Here is a 27,607-nt window from a genome sequence, read left to right as displayed (position 1 = left end):
TCACGACCGCAGATATCTTTCGGGGTACGCCGGGCTGCGCGCAGCACAGTGACAAACAGGCTCGACCAGTCTGTTCTGTGTTTTTCGGAACGCCGATGCGAAGAAGACAAAGGAACACTTATTGCGTATGATATTCAAGTACGGTCGCATGCTAATCTACGTGGAGTTAAAGTAAACTGGAAACTAACGTGTAGTCATCATACTGAGTACCTAACAAACAATGTGGATAGATGTGCGAATATACGAGAGTGGTTTGAAAAGTTCTCTGAACGGAATATAAAAAAAGTACTTACATCACGAAACTTTTTTTATTTTTCATCGTAGTCTCCTTGTAGATTAATGCACTTGGTCCAACGATGTTCCAGTCCCTTGCTTCCATCTGGAGAATTAGTTTCCTCGAGGCCTGCAATATAGTTGCCAACTCTGGCTATCAATTAATTCTTCGTTTGAAGTGAATCTTCGTCCACCGAGAAAAATTTTCAGTTTTGGGAAGAGGTGGAAGTCTGACGGAGCCATATCAGGTTAATAAGGCGGGTGTGGCAACAATACATACCTTAGTTCGTGTAATTTTGCCATGGCGACTGCACATGTGTGCGGGCGGGCATTTTCTCGATGGAAGATGACTTTCTTACTTGCTAAACCTGGCCATTTATCGCGTATCTTTTGTTGCAATTTGTCCAGGAGGTTAGCATAGTGTTCTCCAGTAATTGTTTGTCCAGTGGGGAGATAATCTACAAACAGAATTCCCTTCGCATCCCAGAACACTGATGCCATGACCTTTCCCGCCGAAGGAATTGTCTTTGCTTTCTTTGGTGGCGGAGAATCGACGTGTTTCCACTGCTTTGTTATTTTGTCTCTGGGGTATAGTAGTGCACCCAAGTTTCATCAGTGGTCACAAAACGGCGCAAAAAATCTTGTTCGTTTCTCCCAATACGGGCCAAGCATTGTTTCGGTATGTCCAGTCTCATGCGTTTTTGATCCAAGACTTGCGGCACCTATCTTAGAGACGATTTTTTCATTCTAATTCTTCAGTTAAAATGTGATATACCCTTTCAGATGACATCTGGAATGCGTGAGCAATTTCACGAACTTTCTATCGGCGATCCACCATGACTATTTTGTGCACTTTTGCAATGATTTCTGGAGTAGTGACACATCTTAGTCGACCACTGCGCAGATTATCATCTAAGCTCTCCCGACCCAGTTTAAATTCATTTGTTCACTTGGCAACAGCTTAATATGAAGGAGCAGAGTCCCGAGAGTATTCTGGAAATCGGCAGGAATGTCCTTTGCATTCATATCTTTTTTTACGAAATACTTAATCACTGCTCGAATCTCGATTTTTCCATTTTCGCAAATCACAAAGCCGGGACAACAACAGAGCCACATCACCGCCACAGCTCTCTTCCAAGAGCACTGACGTGGCACGTGTTTACAGGCAACAATCCGATGAATATCACTTCAACAACTCGTTGCGCTATCGCTGACCTCTCGTGGTGATTCCGACAACTTTTCAAACCACCCTCGAAATAAGAACAGTTGCTTGCGTTTGGAGTTGAGAGTGGACCGTACGATACTATTGATTTTGTGTAATGGCTACAACCGCTCTGTCTTCGACTACGGAAACATGCTATAAGAAACGCGACGAAATATTCTTTGAATAAATTAGGTGTTCTCCATTATAAGGTGATCCCCCTGACCTTTAGAACGGGGGTATAAATTCCTGAAAGCTTCCGAAATGCCACTGAAGATGCGAAGAAATACTCAGACACATTTTTCTTGAGTTTTTTATCGATTTCTGATCGTAAGTCCATAAATGTAGTATCGACCATGAGCACTTCACAGCAAAAGCACGAAGCTATCTCCTCTTCTTGTAAGAAGCTACGGGAAATGGCGAAATCCGTAACCAGTAATCTAAAAGGAAACGAAGCTACCTTGCTTTCAATATCAGTTTGATGTCACCTTTAATACAGACTCGGGCTCATACTTGCTCCACAATTTAGAAAAGCGGGACGGACATCACTTACGAACTGGAGCAATTTATTGAACGATATTGGCCACAGTACGCTCGGAAATAGAACTGCGAGTCGAACAATGGAATACCACTTCTTAACACTCTGAAATAATAATTAAATGGACACCCCAGCTGCAAACAGGCGTTGATGTATTTCATTGGGGACATGTTGAAAATGTGTGCCCCGACCGGGACTCGAACACGGGACCTCCTGCTTACATGGCAGACGCTCTATCTATCTGAGCCACCGCGGGCACAGAGGATAGTGCGTCTGCAGGGACTTATCCCTTGCACGCTCCCCGTGAGATCCACATTCCCAACATGTCCACACCACTACATTCGTAGTGCGCCTAAGAAATGTTTGCCCATCATACTCATTACTCGTGGAAGATTAATCTGCCAAGTCCCGTACGAGTTCGGGCATAGCGTGTGCATTCGCACAAGAAGGTCAATGGCCGGGAAGCCATATTTTAACTATATATGACGGTAGTATCTGTTCCCGAAAGAACAGTTACCGTGGATGACCATGCAGCTTTGCTAGAAATGAAATGATAATTAAATGGGCACCCTAGCTGCAAACAGGCGTTGATGTATTTCATTGGGGATCTCACGGGGAGAATGCAAGGGATAAGTCCCTGCAGATGCACTATCCTCTGTGCCCGCGGTGGCTCAGATGGATAGAGCGTCTGCCATGTAAGCAGGAGGTCCCGGGTTCAAGTCCCGGTCGGGGCACACATTTTCAACATGTCCTTAACGAAATACATCAACGCCTGTTTGCAGCTAGGGTGTCCATTTAATTATCATTTCATTTCTAGCAAAGCTGCATGGTCATCCACGGTAACTGTTCTTTCGGGAACAGATACTACCGTCATACATAATCTTGACACTCTCCCCAATGACACCTATCAAATGATTGCACTTCCACTTGAAATCTGCATCTATACAGCGGAGCTTCTGGCGGTCAGGGATGCCATTTATTGTACACCCACCTAACATCGTGTAGGCCCCCCGTGAACACGCAGAACTGCCGCAACACAAAGTGGCCTGGGCTCAACTAACGTCTGAAGTAGTACTGCAGGGAACTGACATCACGAATCCTACAGGGCTGTCCATAAATCCGTAAGATTACGAGAGGGTGGAGATCTCTTATCAGAGCACGTTGCAAGGCATCCGAGATATGCTCAATAATGTTCATGTCCGGGACGTGTTTAAACTCAGAAGACTGTTCCTGGAGCAACTCTGTAGCAATTCTGGACGTGTGAGATGTCGCATTGTCCTGCTGGAATTGCCCAAGGCCGTCGGAATGCACAACACCTAAGCCAGTTCAAGTTCCCTGTGTTTTAATTACGTGGCGTCGGCTGGCTACAGCTGCTAGCTGAGACAGTGCCTGTACCTACAGTGTGCGTCCTCACGTCGTGGAAGTGTGTGTGTGTGTGTGTGTGTGTGTGTGTGTGTGTGTGTGTGTGTGTGTGCAAGAAAATTAACGAGCGCGTAAATCTCTTAACGCCAACGACGTGCTCTGCCCACGCGTGAGAAAGTTTTACAGCTCCAGATGATGCTCTTCTCACCCGCCAGGACAGTTTCTCGTTTTCTATTTATCCTCGCTGTCAACACTGCCGTTGCGAACAAGGTAGTACTGTACATGTCTTCATAAAAGGCGCTTTGAACTTTTCTGGGTAGTACATGAATGAACCTTTCTTAAAATGATTTCAGAGAATAAGAAAAGTAATGCCTACATAGAGCAAAACTTTACAAATACGAGCTCATACGAGACTAAAAAAGCAGTTTCACTTCCTTGCTTTTGACACCACCACCATCAACAACAACAAAAATAGCAGAAAAACTACGCTAAACCGTAAAAGCATCGTCACAATTACTTACACTGATCAGAGCAACTTGGACTTCACGAATTAAATATACCACTGCGTGCGAAGGAGGTCTACGTTTCCCACTAGGCGATTAAATATGTCGCTGTCTTCAAGACTACGTCTGTCAAATAATATGTCTTTTTCTAAAACAGGTAAACAGGAAATCACTATACATTTTACTGAAGTTAGTGGCTGTTGGTACCATAAACTTTTGTTTTTTGTAAAACAAAACTCTGATACCAGACATTGGCTTCCCATATCCTATTCCAAAATGAATGAAGTGAAATTCTCTACTCTTTTCTTCACAATGAGTTCGCAACGAGAACAATAAAGAAAGAAAAGTGTGAGTTTAATGACTCGTCGACAACGACAAACCACAAACTCATTTTGGGGAAGGATTTCGGCCGGATCCTTTTCAAAGTATCTTTATCAATAATATTTCCCTACACGATTCACATAAACCATGGAAAACAAAAATCAGGATGTCTGCATGGGGATTTGATTTGCCGTCTTCCCGAAGGCGAGTTTAAGTTGAGGACCACGGTGCCATTCCCTTCGGTAGTTCTAAACCAAATGTGGTTTGTATTCACCTTTGTATCATCACTCGCTTAGACTAACTATGTAGTATCAGCACAGAGAGAAAGAAATATCTGTACAAGGGAGTCAGAACTATGTCTTCTATGCATCACTTATTTCTCTCTGGTTTACGTTTCACTCCTCACCGACAGCGTGGTAGCACTTTATGCTTAACAGTCACATGTACTGATTATACAAGCTATATAATATGAACATGTCCTACTCCAGGCCAAGTGCTAAGAGATGCAGAATATTCTAACACACGGCCTACAGGAATATTGAATACGTTCATCATACAGTGCTCAAGGTGCTAATGACAATTAGTGCAGTCTTAGACAATTCGAACTTTGACCCTTGGACAAAATATAGTTAATACCCTGCAAATATTCGATAAAATTTTTCTCTAATAGTTGATAACGCGAAAGCACGACGCGACGGCTAAGGTGTACGGCTTGTATTTGTGAGAAATGAAGCTAAAATCTACGTTCATCCATCTATAGAGATCGGTTAATCCAAGTCACTGCGTTAAAACTCGGGACGGAGCCTTTCGCTACCCATGTTCAGCTGTGCTAGATGTTCATAGATAATAACTCAATTTCTCGAAAGTATTTCGAAATCTACCACCTATGCATAATAAACCACGTATCACGATTCGTGCAACCTTATTCGAATATCAATGAAATGGGCAGCGTGAGTCTCCCAAGGTTTGCTTGAAATGTTAGAGAAATGAATCATAAACATTTCACACATTGATGCGGGTGTACCTCGACGATCTTTTACCGTGGACGACGATATACGCAGTAATTCAGCGAGCAACCCGAAAATAGGGCCATCCACGGGCAATCACGTGCAAAGTGTGCGCGATTTGCTTCATCAGAAGAGACTTTTGGGATTCCGCTTGTTAACAGAGGAATATCACATTAGCAGAACTAACGTTCACACCATTCTATATGATGCATAGGAAAGCGGAACATGTGCACGACATCAGTGAAGCATGTCTTTATACGCTAAAAGAAAGGATTATACATGAACAAGTGTGCAAATTTTATTGACAACGCAGGAGCTAAATCCATTGTCTTGAAGCTCATTGCCACTACTGAGCGAACTTCGTGCTTCAAATAATGTCTATTTATAAAACGTCATATCAATGACGCTGAGCAACTCAGCGACTACAGAGGAGACAATTTGTTGCCGAGTCGATTTACAAAAGACGCTAATCTTGTTTTCCCGTGGCCATGAAAAACTCTATCCCAAAAGGCACCCTGTCGTTAAGATTTCGAGGGGCGTGATGAACTGTCTCCCTAGGAAGGACCAGAGCTTTGCGAGGCAATCTTTACAAAAGCATGGAGTCGTCTTTGTCACATTACAGAGCTCCAGAGCACGCCGTGACTGTCCTCTGTTTCAGTACAGATACCAAGAAACAATCCTCCCCACCCAACGTACTCACCAATTTTGGTACCGGCAAACCTCGTCTGTCTTCCAGAACCGGAATGTACTCTTAACAGAAGCCGATACGGGTCCATTACGAACGTTCGAGATACAGTGTCCGACGACACGAAAGGCACCCATATGCGGCCAGAGAAAGTAATTATGTAGAAAACTATAAGCATCACGTTTTTGCGAACCTACATGCCTTTTTTTATTCACGAATTCAGGTGACCCAACAGCAATCCCTCCCTCCCCCCCCCCCCCCCCCCCCACACACACACACACAAAGTCGCACAACTGATACGCAAACAACGATCACACTGTGTACATTCACAGATGTGTGATTACCTGAAAGACTGAAATAATTTTGGACTATGAGAACTGAGTTATACTAGAAACCGAATGTTCAAAACAACTAATGTAAAATAAGGTGTGCCAAAAGGTGCGCAGTATCATCTCCATGTACACAAATAACTTGCTAACAGTGAACAGGGTCAGTAGCACTCTCAGTTCACTAACTACACCGATATCTAGAGAAAGTATCGTAGTTGGAAGGTCGTAATAAGCATAGGACGACTTAAAACGGTTATTTCCAACTGGTACATTCCTATGGCAGCATCTTCAAATGTGAATAAATGCAACGAAGTGTGCGTAACGAAGAGAAAGAACCCAATAATACTAGATTAAAAGATAAGCGGTATACAGTCATATCGTTTCTATGAGTACTATTAAGAAGCGACATCAAATGAAACATCTGAAATTTGCAGTGGGGAAGAAGAGTGGAAGATAAATCTATTGGGGGAATTCTGGGGAGGTGCAGAGCATCCGAACGGACACGGTATACAACGCGCTAGCGCGACGTATTGTAGGATTCAGCTACAACAGTTCAAGCCTTTGTCAAGTCGTCATGACAGCAGACATCGTACGGATTCGGAGACGCGCTACTAGCATCGTAAGAGGCCGGTACAATGCATACTTATGTGTAGAAAGATATGTTGAGGGAGCTTTAATGGCAATTTCTGGAATAAACTTGCGAAACCCTGTTCGGTACATTCGGAGAGAAGCATTCGAAGATCAGTATGCGAAAAGTCTATTGCCTCTACTATCGTACACTGTGGTGACAAGTCATGGGATAGCGATATGCGCGTATGCAGATAGCGGCAGTACCGCGTACCCACGATATAAAAGGCCCGTGCGCTGGCGGAGTTCACATTTGGACTCAGATGATACACGTGAAAACGTTTCCGAAGTGATTATGGCCGCGCGAGGGAGTTCAGACTTTGAACGCGGAATGGTACTTGAAGCTAGAGACATTGGACATTTCATTTCTGAAATCATTAGGGAATTCAATATTCCGAGATTCACGGTGTCAAGAGTGTGCCGAGAGTACCAGATTTCAGGGATTAACTCTCACTGAGATGCAATGCAGTGGTCGACGGACTTCACTTCACGACCGAGAGCAGCGACGTTTGCGTAGAGTTGTCAGTACTACGAGACAAGGAATACTGCGTGAAATAACCGTAGAAATAAACATGTGACGCACGACGAACATATCCATTAGGATAGTGCGGCGAAATTTGGCGTCAAAATGGCTCTGAGCTCTATGGGACTTAACATCTGAGGTCATCAGTCCCCTAGAACTTAGAACCACTTAAACCTAACCAACCTAAGGACATCACACACATCCATACCCGAGGCAGGATTCGAACCTGCGACTTAGCAGTCGCGCGGTTCCTGACTAAAGCGCCTAGAACCGCTCGGCCACCGCGGTCGGTAAATTTGGCGTCAACTGGTTATGGCAGCAGACGGTTGACGCGAGTTTCTTTTGTTAACAGCAAGACATCGCCCGCGGCGCCCCTCGTGGGCTCGTGACCACACCGGTTGGACCGTAGACGACTGGAAAACCGTGGCCTGGTCAGATGAGATCCGATTTCAGTTGGTAACAGCAGCTGGTAGGGTTCGAGTGTGGCGCAGACTCCACGAACTCATGGTACCAAGTTGTCCACAAGGCAAAGTGCAAACTGGTGGTGGCTCCATAATGGCGTAGGCCTTGTTTACAAGGAATGAACTGGGCGATCTGATCCATTTGAACCGATCATTGACAGCAAGTGGCTTTGTTCGGCTACTTGGACACATTTTGCAGCCATTCATGTGGCCTTCGTGTTCCAAAGCAAAGACAGCATTCTCACCGGGCCACAAGTGTTCACGATTGATTTGAAGAAGATCCTGAACACTTCGAGCGAATGATTTGGCCACCCATATTGCCCGGCGTGGATTCTATCGAATATTTATGAGACACAATCAAGAGGTCAGTTGGTGCACAAAATCCTGCACCGGCAACACTTCCGCAATAATGGACGTCTAATACGGCAGTATAGCTAAACATTTCTCCGGGGGATTTCAAACAACTTGTTGCGTCCAGGCCACGTCCAGTTGCTGACTATACGCAGGGGAAAAGGTCGTCTGCCACATTATTGTGACGTATACTATGACTTTCGTCTCCTCAGTATATATCTCGCCTATTAGAGTAAGATGCGAGGCATTAATGAGCGTCATTGTTCCCGCGCTCCTTCCGCGGGCATACAAATGGCTCTGAGCACTATGGGACTTAACTTCTCAGGCCATCAGTCCCCTAGAACTTAGAACTACTTAAACCTAACTAACCTAAGGACATCACACACATCCATGCCCGAGGCAGGATTCGAACCTGCGACCGTAGCGGTCGCGTGGTTCCAGACTGTAGCGCCTAGAACCGCTAGGCCACTTCGGCCGGCGCGGGCATACAGTTCGAGGTACTGTCCATAAGATATTGTGCAGTGGCTAGAAGCATACATGTTAGGTCGAAGCGCGTTATCAACGTCTCTCATCAGTGCCCGTTTCACAGTGGATCGGTCTGTTGTGCGGGTAGCTTCAGGACAGAAGAGGAAACAAATACTGGATGTGCAAGCACAAAGAAAGGGAGGAGAGAGAGAGAGAGAGAGAGAGAGAGAGAGAGAGAGAGACGGCGCGCACAGACTGAGCATCGCACCGCGTCAGAGGAAGAAGCTCGCGCCGGCAACAGCTGATGACGACTGTGGGCATCCCTGCGTTAGCAGCCCAGCGCCGCCTCGTCCGCCGGATGTGTGAGTGCAGCCAGTCGGCTACCACAGCAACGGCAGACCGCGGTCCAGCAGGTGCTGCGCTGACGAAACCCGCGCGCCGGGCGGCCACAATGCTGCGCCGTGCCTTGCCGTCACAGAACAGGTTTCTGCGAGCTGCCGCCGCTGCGGCTGCTGCACCTAAAGTGAAACGCGTCCATACCCGCCCAGACCCTCCGGCCGGTTCGTGAGCACCAGCGAGCATTCCACTATCGCCAACTCTTCGGCTTTCATTAACTGATGACATCCCGAGTACCCAAGGTGACACATACGTGCACATTACTACTGGCGCAGAAGTTGTAGCGAAGTAGCTACAAGAGTTTGTTCGTCTTTTGTCCATGTTTGCTTTCAAATGTGTTTTGGCAGAGGATTCTACATTAGCGTTACAATTTGAGATTTAAAGAAATTAAGGAAGACCTAATTCTGTAACATCCGACGAGACCTGAACCGCCGTCCTCCGGCATACGAGTCCGATGTCTTACCACTAGGCTTTCTCGCTCCGTAGCATCTAAGGGATATCATATTTCGTATCGAGACCAATGCCTCTTTACATTCTAGCAATGCAGCTGGAACTCTTACTAAATTTTTCAAGCCATGATGCATCTGCGCTGAAGAAAATGCTGAGGCACCGTGCTCTGTTATTCCAGTTTCCCCTCATTTTGTCCTTGTGATCTTTTGGTTTTGGCTGTTGCACGAGTATCTGCTTCGCTGCAAAAGCTGTGAATTTCACTATTATACAGTGTTCTGAAATCACTGTTGGCGGTTGATCTTATGGGTATCGATATTTTTAACATTTTGCTTTACTCTGTGTATATTTTTACAAATTTTAACGATTGTCTCACAGACAAATTTCCGTTTGTCTTCTTATGAAAAGAGCCTTCGAAATATTTTTTTCATTATCCCAGAAATTTGCAAAGTCATCTGAACATCGAAAATGTGTTGCACTTAAATATCTTCCTTTTTTAAGAATTTTAAGCCAATATGGGGTGGACATCATGATGGTGTTCAAAAAATACACTTTTAAGGTTTTCTTAAACAACGAAAGGCGCACAGTTATTAAAACAGAGGAATTCGTTCAGTGGTTTCGAAAAACTGCGAGAAACATGTGGAATGTGAATCATGACGCGTTCTTGTCCATGAGTCGAACTCCCTTATTACCGTAAGCAATTAAATGGAGATTCAATTATCACTGTGTGTGTGTGTGTGTGTGTGTGTGTGTGTGTGTGTGTGTGTGTGTGTGTGTGTGTGTGTGTGCGCGCGCGCGCATAATCCGATTGTTGTATTCAAGATATTAGGAACTTCAACATGGCGACACTATGGTTGTGCACCGATTGTCGCCAACACAATTCGCCCAGGGGCGATTCTAGAAGTCGTTCAAGGGGGGGGGGGGGGGGCTCATGGGGGTGGGGGAGGGGGTTTGGGGGAATGGAATATCGCTTAACAAAGGAGAGTTGGGGTTCTCTACCGACAAATTGGTAAAATTTGGTGTTGGTTAAAGCAGTTTTTGGTAACTGTTTTGGGGTTCGGGGTAAAAACGTGTCTACAGAATGTGTGTGCCCGGGACAATAATACGATTTGATCCTGATGTCCGGCGATTTCGAAGTTTTTGTCTGGGGTCAGTAATTTAAGTGTTGGTAGGCATACCCGGCATATTTAGCTTTCATGATTATTGTAAGTGGTACTCGTGCATTAATATACATCCTTGTATATTAATAAATAAGAAGATGTCCATATTAAGTTAAATGATATTTATTGGTTTAGGTAGTAAGCTATTTGTTAAAATGTGTTTGAAATACATTGCAACCTATATTGCTACATAATTATAAAAAAAATGATTCAATCTGCTGAAGTAATATATTCGCTGATTTCTGAAGTCATTTTATCCAGCGTAATATGATACTCCATTAGGGGGAGGGGCGCTACAGCCCCCCAAGCCCCTCCCCCCCTACATCTACATACATATTCGCAATCCACCATACGGTGCGTGGTAGAGGGTACCTCGTACCACAACTAGCATCTTCTCTCCCTGTTCCACTCCCAAACAGAACGAGGGAAAAATGACTGCATATATGCCTCTGTATCTCTGTACGAGCCCTAACCTCTCTTATCTTTGTGGTCTTTCCGCGAAATATAAGTTGGCGACGGTAAAATTGTACTGCAGTCAGCCTCAAATGCTGGTTCTCTAAGTTTCCCGAGTAGCGATTCACGAAAAGAACGCCTCCTTTCCTCCAGAGACTCCCACCCGAGTTCCTGAAGCATTTCCGTACCACTCACGTGATGATCAAACCTACCAGTAACAAATCTAGCAGCCCGCCTCTGAATTGCTTCTATGTCCTCCCTCAATCCGACCTGATAGGGATCCCAAACGCTCGAGCAGTACTCAAGAATAGGTTGTTGGGGGGTTGTTTGTGGGAAGAGACCAAACAGCGATGTCATCGGATTAGGGAAGGAAGTCGGCCGTTCCCTTTCAAAGGAACCATCCCAGCATTTGCCTGGAGCGATTTAGGGAAATCACGGAAAACCTAAATCAGGATAGCCGGACGCGGGATTGAACCGTCGTCCTCCCGAATGCGAGTCCAGTGTGCTGCCACTGCGCCACCTCGTTCGGTCAAGAATAGGTCGTATAAGTGTTTTATAAGCGGTCTCCTTTACAGATGAACCACATCTTCCCAAAATTCTACCAATGAACCGAAGACGACTATCCGCCTTCGCCACAACTGCCATTACATGCTTGTCCCACTTCATATCGCTCTGCAATGTTACGCCCAAATATTTAATCGACGTGACTGTGTCAAGCGCTACACTACTAATGGAGTATTCAAACATTACGGGATTCTTCTTCCCATTCATCTGAATTAATTTACATTTATCTATATTTAGAGTTAGCTGTCATTCTTTACACCAATCACAAATCCTGCCCTAGTCATCTTGTATCCTCCTACAGTCCCTCAACGACGACACCTTCCCGTACACCACAGCATCATCAGCAAACAGCCGCACATTGCTATCCACCCTATCCAAAAGATCGTTTATGTAGATAGAAAACACGAGCGGACCTACCACGCTTCCCTGGGGCACTCCAGATGATACCCACACCTCCGATGAACACTCACAGCGTCCGATCTCGCCCATCAGGTAGTAGTTTCCAATAACCTAATATCTTTAGCCATGTTCAAGTGTATTTTATCACCTACTGTATTTCCTTTCCAGACATGACAATACTGAAGAAAAATGAAAACGTAACATGATCGTCTTGTGACAGATGTTCTTTTCACGCAGGTAACAGTGGCTCTGAGCACTATGGGACTTAACTTCTAAGGTCATCAGTCCCCTACAACTTAGAACTACTTAAACCTAACTAACCTAAGAAGATCACACACATCCATGCCCGAGGCAGGATTCGCACCTGCGACCGTAGCGGTTGCGCGGTTCCAGACTGTAGCGCCTAGAACCGCTCGGCCACCACGGCCGGCAGGTAACAGTGAAACCCAATAAAACAAGTGGCTGCCACATTGTTAAGTGGTTTTCCTCCTGCTCCATATTTTTCTTTCAGGGCATCTGTAGGCTGAAGAAAGCCGCCCGGTTAAGACCACTCCGCTTCCGGGATTCGAGGAGGTAAGCGAATTCACCGGGCAGACCAACGAGGGGGGGCGGTGTACAGCGCAGCCAGGACGTGGCTTTCGGCGCTTTTCCACATCCACTTAGATGAATACCGTGCTCGTACCCATATCTCGCCTCAGTTACAAGATTCACAAACATTTCGAAAACGTTCTCTCATTTTCAAATGGGTAACGCTAGACATAGAAAGATGGAGTATATAAATGTCGTCCCGAAAGGGGGTGGCGTGGCAGTATGTGGCCACCCACTATCAATAAAATTGCAAAATCGAGAATAACATAACCGACCCCATGAAGGCACGGGATAAGGCCACATTTAACATAAGCTAAAAATTGAATTTTCTCTCGTTTTGGGAATGGGATCGATTTGTGTTACTTGCAAAAAATTTGTAGAGCCTAGATCGCATAAATATTTCTGCATTTCAAACAACCTGTTCCGACAGATTTTGCTGTTATCTTCAGGTTTTAAAAATCTTTCTGTTATGAAACATGTTCATTTTAAGTTGGAACTTACGCCAAGTTGTCACGAGGATAAGAAACAGCACATTATAAAAGGTACGTCATACCTAAAATATTTTAAAAACATAAAGCAGCTTGTGGAAATTGACATCTTTAAGACCTGAAGGTGACAGCAAAGCCCGTCGAAATCGGTCATTTTAGATAAAGAAATATTTATGCGATCTTGGCTCTAGATTTTTTTTTTTTTTTTTTTTTTTTTGCGAGTAACACAGATCGCTCCTTCTATATACTCAAACGAGAAAATTCAATTTTTAGTTTGTTAGTTCGTTATCCCGTGCCTTCATTGGGTCGGTTATGTTATTCTGGATCTGGAAATTTTAGTGGAAGCGGGTGGCCAGTTACCCTTCCTGTTGCCACCCCACCTCCTTTCGGGTCGGAATATATGTACCCAATCTTTCTGCGTCTAGTGTTACTATCCCGCTAGTGTCGCTATCTTAGCATTAGTGTGTTTTGTAGCAACTAAACTAAATGCTTGTACCTCGAGGAAGACACACAACAGAACTGTCTGTTTCTGAGTGAGCTGAGCAGACAGATACGTCAGACGGAGTTTTCCCTGCTCCCGCGCGTGGGCGCCGCCCTCGGCGCAGTGGCCTCGCTCGCGGCCGTGACGGGATTTAGCACGTGCACAGCGGGACACGCGACACCCACCTGTCGCCGGCCATCTGTCATCCGCACGGCCGTTGACAGTGGAGTTGGGCCGTTCGCGAACTAACGGGTCCAAAGGAGCGGTTCACCAACATGAACGGAAGGAGCGAGGAACGAATTCTAAGGAACGGTCTTTCGTAGTTCACTTCGGTCACGGCTTTCTGCTTATAGTTCCCGGGAACGGGAAACGGTCGGTCTCGTTCCCGCAACGGCACGTCGGCCGGTCTCGTTCCAGCCTCGGTCACGTTCCCGTCTGTCTCGGTCTCGATCTCCCTCGGCCGGGCTCGTCATCCTCCGTGTGGCCACTCGTCTCAGTTCCACTGCCGACTGCTCCTACTTAGTTCAGTATCGAGTTGTTCGTTTCGTTCGCTGCGCATTCTAGATCAACTTCAAACCTTTTTTGAACCTGGACTTTGGTTCTTTTCATATTGTATTCAGAGTCCGAGACCGGTAATTAAAATGTATTTTATAATTACGTAAATTACATAAAAATTCCGTGATATGTAATACATCTTTTCAGGTAACGAAAGGGCATATCGGCTTACTTCACTATTTCGATAAACGGCAGAAGACATACTAATAAAAATGCAAGTTTTTTGTTATTACAGATGAAAAGGAAGTCGGCACGGCACACAGAAGTGGCAATTTACCGTAATTTTTGATCCAAGGTCAAACAGCATGTTCATTGTTATGGAAGACAGACCGACTTACAACCGAATGAAGCCCGCGCTCCATAATCTAGTGTCTGGTGTCACATTTTGTAAAGAGAATACGGTAACTTCTACAATATTATTTCAGTGGTACAGGGTGGCGGCGAAAAATCGGCCCCCGAGTACTACGAGTACTAGACTGCTCATTGTCGCCCACCAATCGTCATCTATTGTTTCGAAGTAGTTGTTTGCATTAGCTTATTTCTTTATTTCTTTACTGCCTAATCATTACCCGTTTATCTATTTTGCTCGTTGCGGTCAACAAATCGTGCGTAATTGCCGAGCAATCTCTACTCGGGATCGGTTTTTCGTGCGCCACCTTATATTATTTCACTGCTGTCAGCCACATAGCGCTACAGTTGGCTAAACGAGAGGTTGTTGCAGAATCTCGAAAAATTACTTCTACAGGTGTGTGAGAATTCTATAATGAATAAGAACTCTGGTACTCCGGAGGGGAGGCAAGTGCCCTCTCTTTGCGCCTTCCATCTTCAGTCACCTATGCTGCTAATTTTCTATTTTCCATAAGAACCATATACCATGCACAAATAAACGGTGAAAGAGTAGAAATTGAACGCTTCCCAAAAAAAAAGAGCGAGCACCCGTGAACTGGTTCTCAAGGGTGGACCGATTTGCCCATCTCTAGTTGACAGTCCGCAGGCAGCTGTCCCACACTAAGAACGAACTGCTCTCTAAATGTACGCACGCCTGCTGCTTTCCCCGGAGTACACAAACTATGCCAATAGATAGTGTGTGTGTGTGGGGGGGGGGGGGGGCACTCAACTGCGAGATTATCAGCACCGTTACGAAGTTGGTGAAAACAACCGAGAAAAGAGAAAAAAAAAATTGCAATCTGAGATAATATCGCACTCACTCTCGCCCATGATCACCTGCACAATCACACTACTTCACATCTTGAGGGACAGGGTTGGTAAAACTACGGAAGACAAGAGGAAAACTGAAATATATTCACAGGAACGTGTGGCTGCTTTATCAATTACGAGAACAAAAAACACGGATGAGCCAGCCATCCTAATAACATGTTAAAAACATCGTCCTTAAATTTTAGGGAACATGGCGGGGAATTCACAAAATTTTAAAAGTTGTGCCACATTCGTTTCACTGTCAGCTAACAGAGAAGGCAAATTTGTCGACAAATGAGCTGCCGCCCTTTGGCCCGAAAATAAAACACAGTGCAGTAAAATGTGGCGCACTGTGATCTCTACGCCACAAGCACCACATCGCGGCTTTCAAAATAACTGACAACTCTTCAACAAGAAGCATACGGGATTGGCGAACACCCCTTGAAAAATAAAATACACATGGACAGTGCGGTGTAATGTGAGAAGAGAGAAACGGCAATGTAAAAAATGGAAAATAATATAGCAGATAGCTATGGCCGGCTTACGACTGGAACAGTAAAGACAACCTAGCCACTCTGAAACACACTAAAATTTTCAGCCTAAAAGCTGAGGCGAGAGTCCAGACACAACACAAAATTTTGGAAGTCTTTACCATACTCGTCGCGTCTGCAGTTAAAATAGAGGGCAGATACCCACCCAAATTTCTCTCTGTCCTATCATGACACTGAAAAGTGCACAAGTTAAAACGTGGCGTAAAGTGATATTTGCATGTCACAGCATCACAGACGGGGGAGGGGGGTGAAGGTTCTCTTGCCGGAGTATGAATGCATTTGATAGGGGACAGGTGCCACATGAAGACGCGGGTCGGGGCACCTCATACTGTCCGCAGTGACCCGTATGAGGTACGTCCTTGCCCGGATAGTCATTTTCACCGAATGCAGTTTACTGTACGTCACTCTCAGTCACTCGTCGGGATACAGTTTCATGGCACTCTGCCTCAACAGCGAAGTGACAGCCTGCAGGGGAATGGTACACTGTGCCTCGTCATGTTCCCTGCTGGCCTCCTAGGGCGCGTAATCTGCTTGCTCATTTCCCCGAAGTCTCACGTGATCTCGTACCCCAGCAGAATGACACGTGTTTTTCCTTGCTACTGAGGAATGAGCAGATTGCCCTACATTGTTTATAACATTTTCTCCACTGCGTACATTGTTGCAATGCATTTAGTGCACTAAGGGAACTGGAGCAGATCAGAAACTTTCTGCTCCAAAGACGCATCATTTACTCCAGTGGCTTCAAGATAGGGATGGGAAAAACAGACCGTTTAAAACCCCTGAAAACGGACAAATTAACACGAAAAATAGTTCTTCAGCCTCATCTTTCACCCTTCAGCACTGTCTATTCGTAATGTCCAAGGAGTGGTATTGTCCCCGATTACAAAGTGATTTTTGAGCGGAGTTTTAAAGAAATCAGTGGCAGAATACTGGTGTTTATTTGTCGTATTCAATCACTTATCTCTCTTTGAGAGAAGTAGCGAGCGGTGAACAGATTAGTTTTCTTTTATTTGCCTATTTGATTTTATAATTTGATTCTATGTATCTTGAACTCGAGTGAGTCAAAATTTTACAATACTTGTTCGATTTATAAGAAATAACAAGAATAAAAAGCTGAAGATCGGTTATCTGAGAAATCTGTTATTCTGAGCGGTTTTAACAGTCAGGTTAAACTGACGTGCGAATAAACCTAACAATAACGGTTGTTTCAGCGACAACCGCCATCCGTCCTTCGGGATCACTTGTGCAGTCTGCATTTCTGTTGTGTGGACTTCGGGCTCTGTACTGAAGTTCTGCATCAACCGACGGAGGACTCTACACCTTCTAGGCGCCACCCCTGCCCTATTCTAGAGTACACTTCGTCAAGTGTCACAGTGTTGCCAGAACAGCTTCCAGGCTGGACGAATCTGCCCAATCTTACGTTGTTACGTGCGCGTCTGATACGTGTGTAGGAGGCTAGGTGGCGGCACAACAAACCGTACATTGCGACATGATCCCGCGGGCACCTGCCGCTTGCGTCGGTGACTTCATCGCTAGCGGAGCCGGCCCGGCAGCATCTGCAGCCGACAGCGTCATCCGCGGGGTGGGGTCTCGCCAGCCATTAACTGTGGCCTTGGCCATTCTCGTTGACGGAAGTTCTCTGGGCATTGCATGCCCCTTGTATGTTCCCACACGGAAGTCACGAAGCCGCTTCTCGAGTCGGCTCGTTAGTATGTACTGGCACGGCTGTTGCAACCCTGAGAGTTTAAATGTCATTTCTGCTTTGAATTTACCGGAAACTACCGCCGCAAAACACCTAATTTCTGCATAAAACGTATAAAAGTATTTAATTTTTAAGGAGAGCTCTGAAGGTTTTCAAAGCTGTAAATATTCTAAAGGGTGAACACGAACTCCGACAAATTTCGGAGATGGCTCCTTGCAGAGTGAGAATGTAATTTTTATTTATTCGGTTTGCTACCATATTTAACACGTTTTCTGCCAAAAATACCCTCATACTCGTGAAAAAAAAAAACTTCACCAGAACACCGAAGTTCGGTCCGATTTCTCGCAGTAGACCTACCCTGTCTGATCGAAAGTGCCCGGACACACCTTTGTAATGCGGAATTGGCCACTAGAAGTCACGAAAAGCGGACCCGCAACTACGAAAGGAGAAGTGCACTGTGTTGTCTGTAGAGAAGAAGTAACAGCAGAATGGGTCGATCACGAGAGACCAGTGACGTCGAATACGGGCTAATCACTGGGTGTCACCTGAGCAACAAAACCATCAGAGACATTTCAACACTTCTAAAGTTGTCCAATTCGAGTTTTAGTGATGTAACTGTGAACAGGAAACGCTTAGGAACAGCCACAGCTAAACCCAGAACAGGCAGATCTCATGTACTGACCGACAAGGACTGTCGACCATTGCGGAGGGTGTCTGTAAAAAATAGCATGAAATCGGGGGAAGGAATTACTCGTGAGTTCCGAAGTGCTACAATCGGTGCAGGTAGCACAATGACGGTGCGGAGGGAGTTAAAAAGAATGGGTTACAATGGTCAAGCAGCTCCTCATAGGCCACATATTTCTGTAGCTAATGCCAAGCGACGCCAATGGACAGTGGATGACCGAAAACGATTGATTCTGAGTGGTGTTCAAAAATGTTAAAATGTGTGTGAATTCCTAAGGGACCAAACTGCTGAGGTCATCGGTCCTTACACTTACACGGTACTTAAACTAAGACCGACACACACCCCATGCCCGAGGGAGGACTCGAACCTCCGGCGGGAGGTGCCGCACAATCAGTGACATGGTGCCTCTAACCGCGCGGCTTGGAGTGACGAATCACGCTATACCGAGTGGCAATCCGATGGAAGTGCCCGGATTTGACAAACGCCTGGAGAACTTTGTCATCACCCAGTGCCAACGGTGAACTACGGATGATGTGGTGATACGGTATGGGGGTGTTTTCCGTGGTAAGGCTTAAGCAAACGATGAACTTGGAAGAATATGAATACATTTAACAGCACTGACTGCTACGTGCAATAGAGGTTCAGTTCTGATACGACGATTGTATGAGCAAGACACTGTGCCTTCTCATAAAGCAGCATCTGTGAGACAGTGAAACGGACTGGCCTGCCCAGAGTCCCGACCGGATGCAGCGGAACACCTTTTGTATGAGTCAGAAAGTTGACTTCGCTCCAGAGGCCAGTATCCAACATCATTCACTACCTTTTCTGATTTCGGCTCATTATGAAGAATGGGCTGCCCTTCCTTCAGAGACATTGAGACACCTCATTGGAAGGGACTCCATCTGTGTTCAAGCCGTCGTAGAGGCGAAGGATGGACACAACCCATATTAATGCCCGCTAAAGGTGTCCTGATAATTTTGATCAGATGTAGCACGTACAGATGCAAACATGTGGTTGCTGTCGCTGCAGGAACAAATCGTGATTAAAACAGTTCACTGGTTGTTCGTTACACCCTGTCACCAATCGTTTCCTTCCTGGACGGAAAAGATCAGCTTGGGCTTATGGACGTAACATACGCTAATGGTACGCCTAGTGTTGACTCAAAGCTGGGGCACTGAGGCTTCTTTGAACCTAGTATGTTCGATGATTCAACGTTGTGTATTACTGGTGGGACTGGTGCGTCGTTTTTCATTGCTACAGAGAACTAAAACGTCTCAGATTGCTATTGGAAAGTGAACACTGACACTGAGATGAAGAGTGGTGAAGGGCGTGAAGGAAAGTGCGCTGACAGAGCGAATGTGGGTAAGCCTCCGAGTAAATTCAAATCTCGGAAAGTGGCACACGCATATGACCTTTTTTTCAAATATAGTCACCAAGAGCCTGCAAAAAAAAACCAGATTGGAACGTTCCATCAAACGTTCAATGTCTCTACATCTACATTTATACTCCGCAAGCCACCCAACGGTGTGTAGTGGAGGGCACTTTACGTGCCACTGTCATCACCTCCCTTTCCTGTTCGCGGGAAGAACGACTGTCTGAAAGCCTTCGTGCGCGCTCGAATCTCTCTAATTTTACATTCGTGATCTCCTCGGGAGGTGTAAGTAGGGGGAAGCAATATATTCGATACCTCATCCAGAAACGCACCCTCTCGAAACCTGGACAACAAGCTACACCGCGATGCAGAGCGCCTCTCTTGCAGAGTCTGCCACTTGAGTTTGCTAAACACCTCCGTAACGCTATCACGCTTACCAAATAACCCTGTGACGAAACGCGACGCTCTTCTTTGGATCTTCTCCATCTCCTCCGTCAACCCGATCTGGTACGGATCCCACCATGATGAGCAATACTCAAGTATAGGTCGAACGAGTGTTTTGTAAGCCACCTCCTTTGTTGATGAACTACATTTTCTAAGGATTCTCCCAATGAATCTCAACCTGGCACCCGCCTTACCAACAATTAATTTTATATGTTCATTCCACTTCAAATCGTTCCGTGCACATGCTGCCTGATATTTTGCAGAAGTAACTGCTACCAGTGTTTGTTCCGCTATCATATAATCATACAATAAAGGATCCTTCTTTCTATGTATTCGCAGTACACTACATTTGTCTATGTTAAGGGTCAGTTGCCACTCCCTGCACCAAGTGCCTATCCGATGCAGATCTTCCTGCATTTCACTGCAATTTTTTAATGCTGCAACATCTCTGTATACTACAGCATCATCCGCGAAAAGCCGCATGGAACTTCCGACACTATCTACTAGGTCATTTATATATATATTGTGAAAAACAATGGTCCCATAACAGTCCCCCGTGGCACGCCAGAGGTTACTTTAACGTCTGTAGACGTCTCTCCATTGAGAACAACATGCTGTGTTCTGTTTGCTAAAAACTCTTCATTCCAGCCTCAACGATAGAAATCCGCTCCTTGGTCACCAAAGGACCACTTGTGAACCGCTGTGTGAACGTTCTCGTCGTTGGAAAATGTCTTTATCCTCCCCCCCCCCCCCCCCCCTCAAATTTATTCCTCGACTGCGTGGAGATCGTCCTCTGTGGTCGAAGGCGACGGCCTTTCTTCACAATCATCACTCAAGTCTGTGTTGCCTTGGTCTAACCGTTGGTACTATTGCGCTACGGTTGGAAGCTACATTGCATTGGTCTACATACCGTTGGAATTTTACGATGAGTATGTGTGCAATTCAGACGTTTTGCACACAAGTATCTTATTGTCCCGGGTTCGTCAGCTTTGGAGTACCTTTCCAGTTGCCGCGCTGTTTCAGTCCCACACTGTGAAGCGCCTTTTATCCGGGCCCCAGGAGAGCTGTTTCTGTGAAACATGTACCCTCTTCTGACTACGTGCCACTCACGCTGCACAATAGGCTTTTATCGTGGAACGACATGTGTAGCTCACTTTGTGAAGTCCCTACGTAAATGTAGCAGCAAGCTACAATTAGGTGGGTCTTGCAGGAAAGTAAATGCTGCAAATTTTGACAGCAAATATCTGCATATTGTTCTGGTGAGGGGGGGGGGGACTTCCTAAGTGTTTTTCCAATGAACCTCAATCTGGCTTCTCCCTTCCCTAAGCTACGTCCATTCCACTCTAAAACGCTGCGAACGTGTTCGCCCAAATACACTGACATAACAAAATCGCAGCACGAAAAAATGCGGAGTAATGAAATTTCAGGAATACATTTGTGTAGGTGAATATTTTTAAGTGATTAATATTGCAAGGGCACAGATTAACGCAAGCTTGAGATAAACCACTGCAAATGTGAAATGCTGGTACCTTTATAACCGGAGCAACCGCCAGAATGCTGTAAGCAAGCATGCAAACGTGCCTGCATTGTGTTGTGCAGGTGCCGGATATCAGTGTGAAGGATGGGAGTTCCTTGCCTGTTGCACTTGGTCAGTCAATACAGGGAGGGTTAATGCAGGTTGTGGATGATGCTAGAGTTGTCCCATAACGTTCCACACGTGCTCGATCGAAGACAAACCTGGTGATCAATCAGGCCAAGGTAAGTCGTCGACATACTGTGGAGCCTGTTGGGTTACAACAGAGGTGTGTGGATGAGCGTTATCGAGTTAGAAAATACTTCCTGGAATGCAGGACAACAGGTCGAATCACCAGACTGACGTACACACTCGCAGCCTGGTTGCGTGGAATAAGCACGAGAGTGCTCCTGCTATCATACGAAATCGCACCCCATACCATAACTCCAGGTGTAGGTCCAGTGTGTCTAGCACGCGAACAAGTTGGTTGGTCCTCAACTGGCCTCCTATTAACCAACACACGGTCATCACTGGCACCGAGGCAGAACCGTTTTTCACCAGAAAACACAACAGGCCGCCATCCTGCCGCCAAATTAGCTGTCACTTGACGCCACTAAAGTGTGAAATGACGGTCAGTAAAATGCACGCTACAGGGAGTCTGGCTCGGAGCTGTCCTTGAAGTAACCGATTTGTAACAGTTCCTTGTGTCACTGTGGTGCCAACTTCTCTCAAAATTGCTGCTGCAGATGCAGTTACGACGCGCCAGATACACACCCCGAACACGATGGTCTTCCCCCTCGGTAGCGCCACGTGGCCGTCCAGAATCCGTCTTCTTGCGATTGTACGTCCTCGTGAGCACCGCTGCAAGCTATCACGTACAGTGGCTACATTTCTGCCAAGTCTTTCTGCAATATCGCGGAAGGAACATCCAGTTTCTCGTAGCCCTATTACACGATACCGTTCAAACTCAGTGAGATGTTGATAATGGCGTCTTTGTCGCCTTACAGGCGTTCTTGCCTATCTCACCACGTCCGATCTCAAAGGTAACTAACGCTCACGACCTTTACAGTGTGTATTTAAAGCAAACCTAATATGGATCCTCATACTGACGCTACTAGAGCCTCTCTTGCGCGACTGGCGCGAAATCTGAATAGACATCATCTTTGAGATGTAGGAACACGCCTACCAACTTTCGTTTAGGTCGCAGTACTCCTTGGTGTAGCAGCTTTTTTTTCCATTGGCGTATTTAGTTGATAAATAGCTAGTTAAAGAGCGCACTCAGCTAGTATGTTACAAACGGTGGGTGGTGGTAATAGAGTGTGTGTGTGTGTGTGTGTGTGTGTGTGTGTGTGTGTGTGTGTGTGTCGCCTCCGCCAGCCTAGCCCATCCTGCGCCCGCCCCGGGCTTTCGTCGCCCAACTGGCTGTAATTACCGCCCCGCGCACCCACTGCACACATATTAACGCGCAGCCACAAAGAGCTGCCTCTGCTTTCTCCGGTTCTGAATGCGTCTCGGCCCTACGCACTATACAATACGAACGCACCGCGCACGAGTTTTGAGAATATCTTTTCTTCTTCACAGCGAGTTTTCAGTATCTATCAACATTTCTAGAAATTCGCAGTTCTTGTAGCAGCCTATTCTTTCTACTCTATATTCCACATTAGAGTGTTTCTAGGTTTGCTACTGTTGGTTTGCTACGGTTGGCTTGCTACGCCTATCGAGGAGCATGTCCTTTCAGTGAGCTGCTGTACACAAAATCCCCGAAAACATTCCCTCCCCCTTCGCCAGCTACGTAAAGTTGAAACGGCGGCTGTGTAAATGTACGCGGCTAGGTTTATGAAGCCAGCATGGATTCGTGTAGGCGTGTGGGAACACATTATTTAGGAATTTACGTGTTGGTCACAGGGCAAGAGCTTGGCAGCCCCGCCAAAGAAAACTCGCTCAGCTGTCATGGTTCGCCAGTCGCAACTCGAAGATAATATGCGGTTGGTGCATACGTTCGTAGCACTTTTGTTTTGCATGTTGGTAATTCGATTGCTATCGGTTTATTTAACGACTGTCATTATTTATTTGTAGTTCACTGTTGCTAATTGAGCTTACATATTGTCATTTGTCATTGAGAGATAGTGAGTGGAGCTCTGGACGTTAGAAAATGATGTGCCAGTTTTTGAAATCGGAACATTTGCGACATATTCTAGTGTGTGAGTTGTTCAACATAGGGGTGACAGCAGCGGAGACAGTCGGAAACACTTCCGTCGTGTGTGGGGATAATGCTATCTGACAGAGCACGGCAAGAAAATGGTTTTCTCGTTTTAAGGAGGATTGTTTTGAGATAGTGACATTCTACGTTCAGGAAGACCTTCGGCGTCTGAAGAACATCGTTTAAAAGCATTAATCCACAACGGTCCACGTCAGTGTACCCGAGAACTAGGAGATGTGGTGGTGCGATCATTCCACCATCGCGCGACATTTCCAGTCAATGGGAAATGTTCAGAAATCGGGTGTTTGGGTGCGCATGCTCTAAGCGGAAAAAAAAAAAAAAATCACAAAAATCGGCGGGTGGCCATCTGTGCATCGGTTTGCTCGTCATTAATTGGCTCTTGAACAACACTGACCATTCCTATCCTGTATCCTTACTAGTGAAGAGAAATGGTGTCTTTATGCTAACGTAAGAAAACGAAAGGGACGATTGAGCCCAAACAAAGCAGCAACTCCCCGTACAAAGAGCTGCGCACATCCACAAAAGATAATGTTACGCATCTGTTGGAACAACGACTGTTTGATGTACTGCGAATTTCTCCCCCCATGTGTAACCATCACTGCTGAAATTTACTGTCAACAACTGAGAATTCTCGCAAACGCAATCCAAGAACAACAACCAGGAAGACTGCGGGAAGTGATGCTACTCCACGGCTGCATTCTGCTAGACTGACAAAAACACTATACAGAAGTTTGGTTGGGAACTCAATCGCATGCTCCTTATTCCCCCGATCTTGAGCCCTCCGATTTTCAACTTTTCCGCTCTCTACCGAACTTCCTTCAGGGAGCTTCCTTATCGGATGAAAATGTGCTCCGAACATGGCTCTTCGCCTCGAAACCACGTAATTTCTACAGTGTCGGAATCGAAAAGTTACCCCAGCGTTGGCAGTCTGTTCTAAATAGTAAAGGAGACTCTGTAATGTATATCTGTTGTGTTTATTAAACTTATGGAAAAACGTATGAGCGCATGCACTAAGCTAATATATGAACACGCAGTTGACAATTTAAATTTGTTTGTTTGTCCTATGAAAATCCAATCACACTCCGATACTTACGTCCTTCACTTTTGCCGACAACAAAATTAAACAAAATATTTAACAAACAGCATACGCTACTTAAAGATGTTTTACGATTAGGGTACACAGACGACTGGATCGTTAGCACCCATTCATGCAACAGACTTTTCAGCCGTGGTTCCTTGACGTCCTTTGTAACTAACATCACGGTTTCGTTGCGTCATTTCAGGCAGCCGTTCATGAAGGACGAACAGTCCGACATTCGTTGTTAGGTTTCTCTTTTCCACGACAGTCAAAAGAATAACCGCAGCCACCTCCAAGTATTGTGGAATAGAGATGATACACGGCGCACCTTCTTACATCACGGTCGGTAAAGAATATATTTTTATGAACGGAAGAAGATCGAAGTGCTACAAAGGGGTTAATTTGTCATCGCTCCTAAAGGCAGGTTTCTGCAGTGTTGCTACCCGATTGCTCTCAGGGTAACTGATGGGCCGATCACTGGACGGAAACAACACACCCACAACAAGCCTCCGAAAAGTTTTCTTGCAACGTCTTCAAATCCGGGAAACAACTCACGCAAGAGCAGTTAAAAAACGGCGATTATCAAATGGTTCGAATGGCTCTGAACACTATGGGACTTAACATCTATGGTCATCAGTACCCTAGAACTTAGAACTACTTAAACCTAACTAACCTAAGGACACCACACAACACCCAGTCATCACGAGACAGAGAAAATCCCTGACCCCGCCGGGAATCGAACCCGGGAACCCGGGCGCGGGAAGCGAGAAGCGAGAACGCTACCGCACGACCACGAGCTGCGGACACGGCGATTATCAAATACTCGGACACACCTTAATATTCTTAACATTTTGTGTAGGTGGTGATTAACAACTTCTAGGTATTTAAGAAACTGCATTATATGATTAAGCAGTTGTACTTATTCCTTATTTTAACAATCTATTTCGGTCAATTTTGTGACCATCTTCAAGTTATACAGGCAGCAATTAGGCGAGCCAATACATACAAAATTAGTTTTACAAAATATGAACCATTTCATGTCATTAAAAATGCACAAACTCGAAGAATCGTGCAATATTTTATAATCCAGGGATGTACTGATATTGTCTTTATTATATAAATTTCTTTTATGGCTGTGTAAATTTTTATTTAAACAATTATTTTTTCCGTTATAGTCCCGTGTGTGCGCAATTTCTAAGGAATTTTAAACATTTTGATGAGATTTTAATTTAAATCGCTCGTGTACACATGTGTCATACTGCATACAAATCATTCTCCTCTCCCCCCCCCCCCCCCCCCCCCCACCTGCCCTGTCAGTCCATTTTCTCCTTCCCCATGTCTGTCTGCTGGGTTGTGCCCGTCCACCCGCATACGGCCTGGAACGCATTCCGATTCTACACGCACAGCTCGCCAGTGCAGCAGGGCAGCTGAGGTATCAGGCATTACCCATCTTTTTTCACCCCCACCCCTGCCGAACTGGCCAGGTAAACAGTTAAAATTGCACTGGCATCCAGTTCCGACTTATGTTTAAAACTTCAAGTCACTAGCCCGTCCGGAAGTTAGTTCAAAATCAGTTCCAAAATTTGTGCAGAACAGACAGACAAGAAAGCGACCTAATAAAAGCTTTCGTTTGTTTACAAGTACGTGTTTGTATTCCTGCTACACACTGAATTCACACGCCACACTACTGTAGCCCGAAAAAAAATGGCGCAGTCCACTGATATTGTTAAATAATGTGCAGTTATTTGTTTTAGGCAATAGTAGGAATGTTTCCTTTGCGTTACGCCAATCCAGCCTTCTGAACTGGGCAATTCAGACTTAATTGGCCTTGAAAACAAACAAAAATTTAATTATGTACCTTTTCTCCGAGATGATAGTTAAAACTTTAGTACTACTGGTATTCGGTTCAGCGTCATCACTTTCATGTTTGCAGTATTTTATGTTTCACACTCTTAATGGTGTAACTGTAAGAGATTTAACAACAGCGGTCATAGCAGCCTCAATTCTTAAAGGGAAGTGGGCCTCGTATAGCCGGTGACAATACAATACATGTTTCGTTGAGAGCAACGCCCTTTTCCTTTGTGTTGCCCAAGCAGATTCGGATTGGATAGTCGTATTTATAGTAAAAAAAAAAAGACTTGACTTACGTCTGTATTACATTTAAAATCTCAGAGAAGGAACACATTTCATAACAGAATGCGACTATCGTCGTTTCTCGCAGAGCATGTTTCGTAAAAGGTGCAAAGTGCATACGCTGAGTAATCCCACAGCCTAGCGACCTCCGTGCCAATCCACGAGCGGGCGATGTCAGCAATCGCTGCCGCCCGTGAAATGAGCTCCGGGAAAAGGTCGGCCTACAACGACGCCGAAAGGCCGTGCTTTTCGCAACCGTCCGCTGCCGAGCAAGCCGGAGTCCCTATGAAATGAAACGCTCTACTATCGCAGCAAGGCGAAGAATGTGATAAGGAGAACAATATAGCCTCGATACCTGTCGCAAAATATCATACATTGTTGTTGTTGTCTTCAGTCCTGAGACTATTTTGATGCATCTCTCCATGCTACTCTATCCTGTGCAAGCTTCTGCATCTCCCAGTACCTACTGCAGCCTACATCCTTGTGAATCTGCTTAGGGTATTCATCTCTTCGTCTCCCTCTACGATTTTTACC

General features: G+C 45.5%; 1 protein-coding gene and 1 non-coding gene across 5 annotated transcripts in view; one reads left to right on the top strand and one right to left on the bottom strand.

The window, feature by feature from the left end:
• Nucleotides 1–27,607, bottom strand: part of LOC124790073 (supervillin) — a 471,354-nt gene that overhangs the window by 287,340 nt on the left and 156,407 nt on the right. The window lies entirely within an intron of this gene.
• Nucleotides 2,672–2,746, top strand: Trnat-ugu. Its single transcript has one exon. It is a non-coding gene; the product is annotated as a tRNA-Thr (tRNA).

The sequence above is a fragment of the Schistocerca piceifrons genome, chromosome 3, assembly GCF_021461385.2.
Source record: "Schistocerca piceifrons isolate TAMUIC-IGC-003096 chromosome 3, iqSchPice1.1, whole genome shotgun sequence".
Lineage (NCBI taxonomy): Eukaryota > Metazoa > Arthropoda > Insecta > Orthoptera > Acrididae > Schistocerca > Schistocerca piceifrons.
Note: the sequence above shows the minus strand (reverse complement) of the source record. Positions and strands in the feature narration are given on the sequence as shown.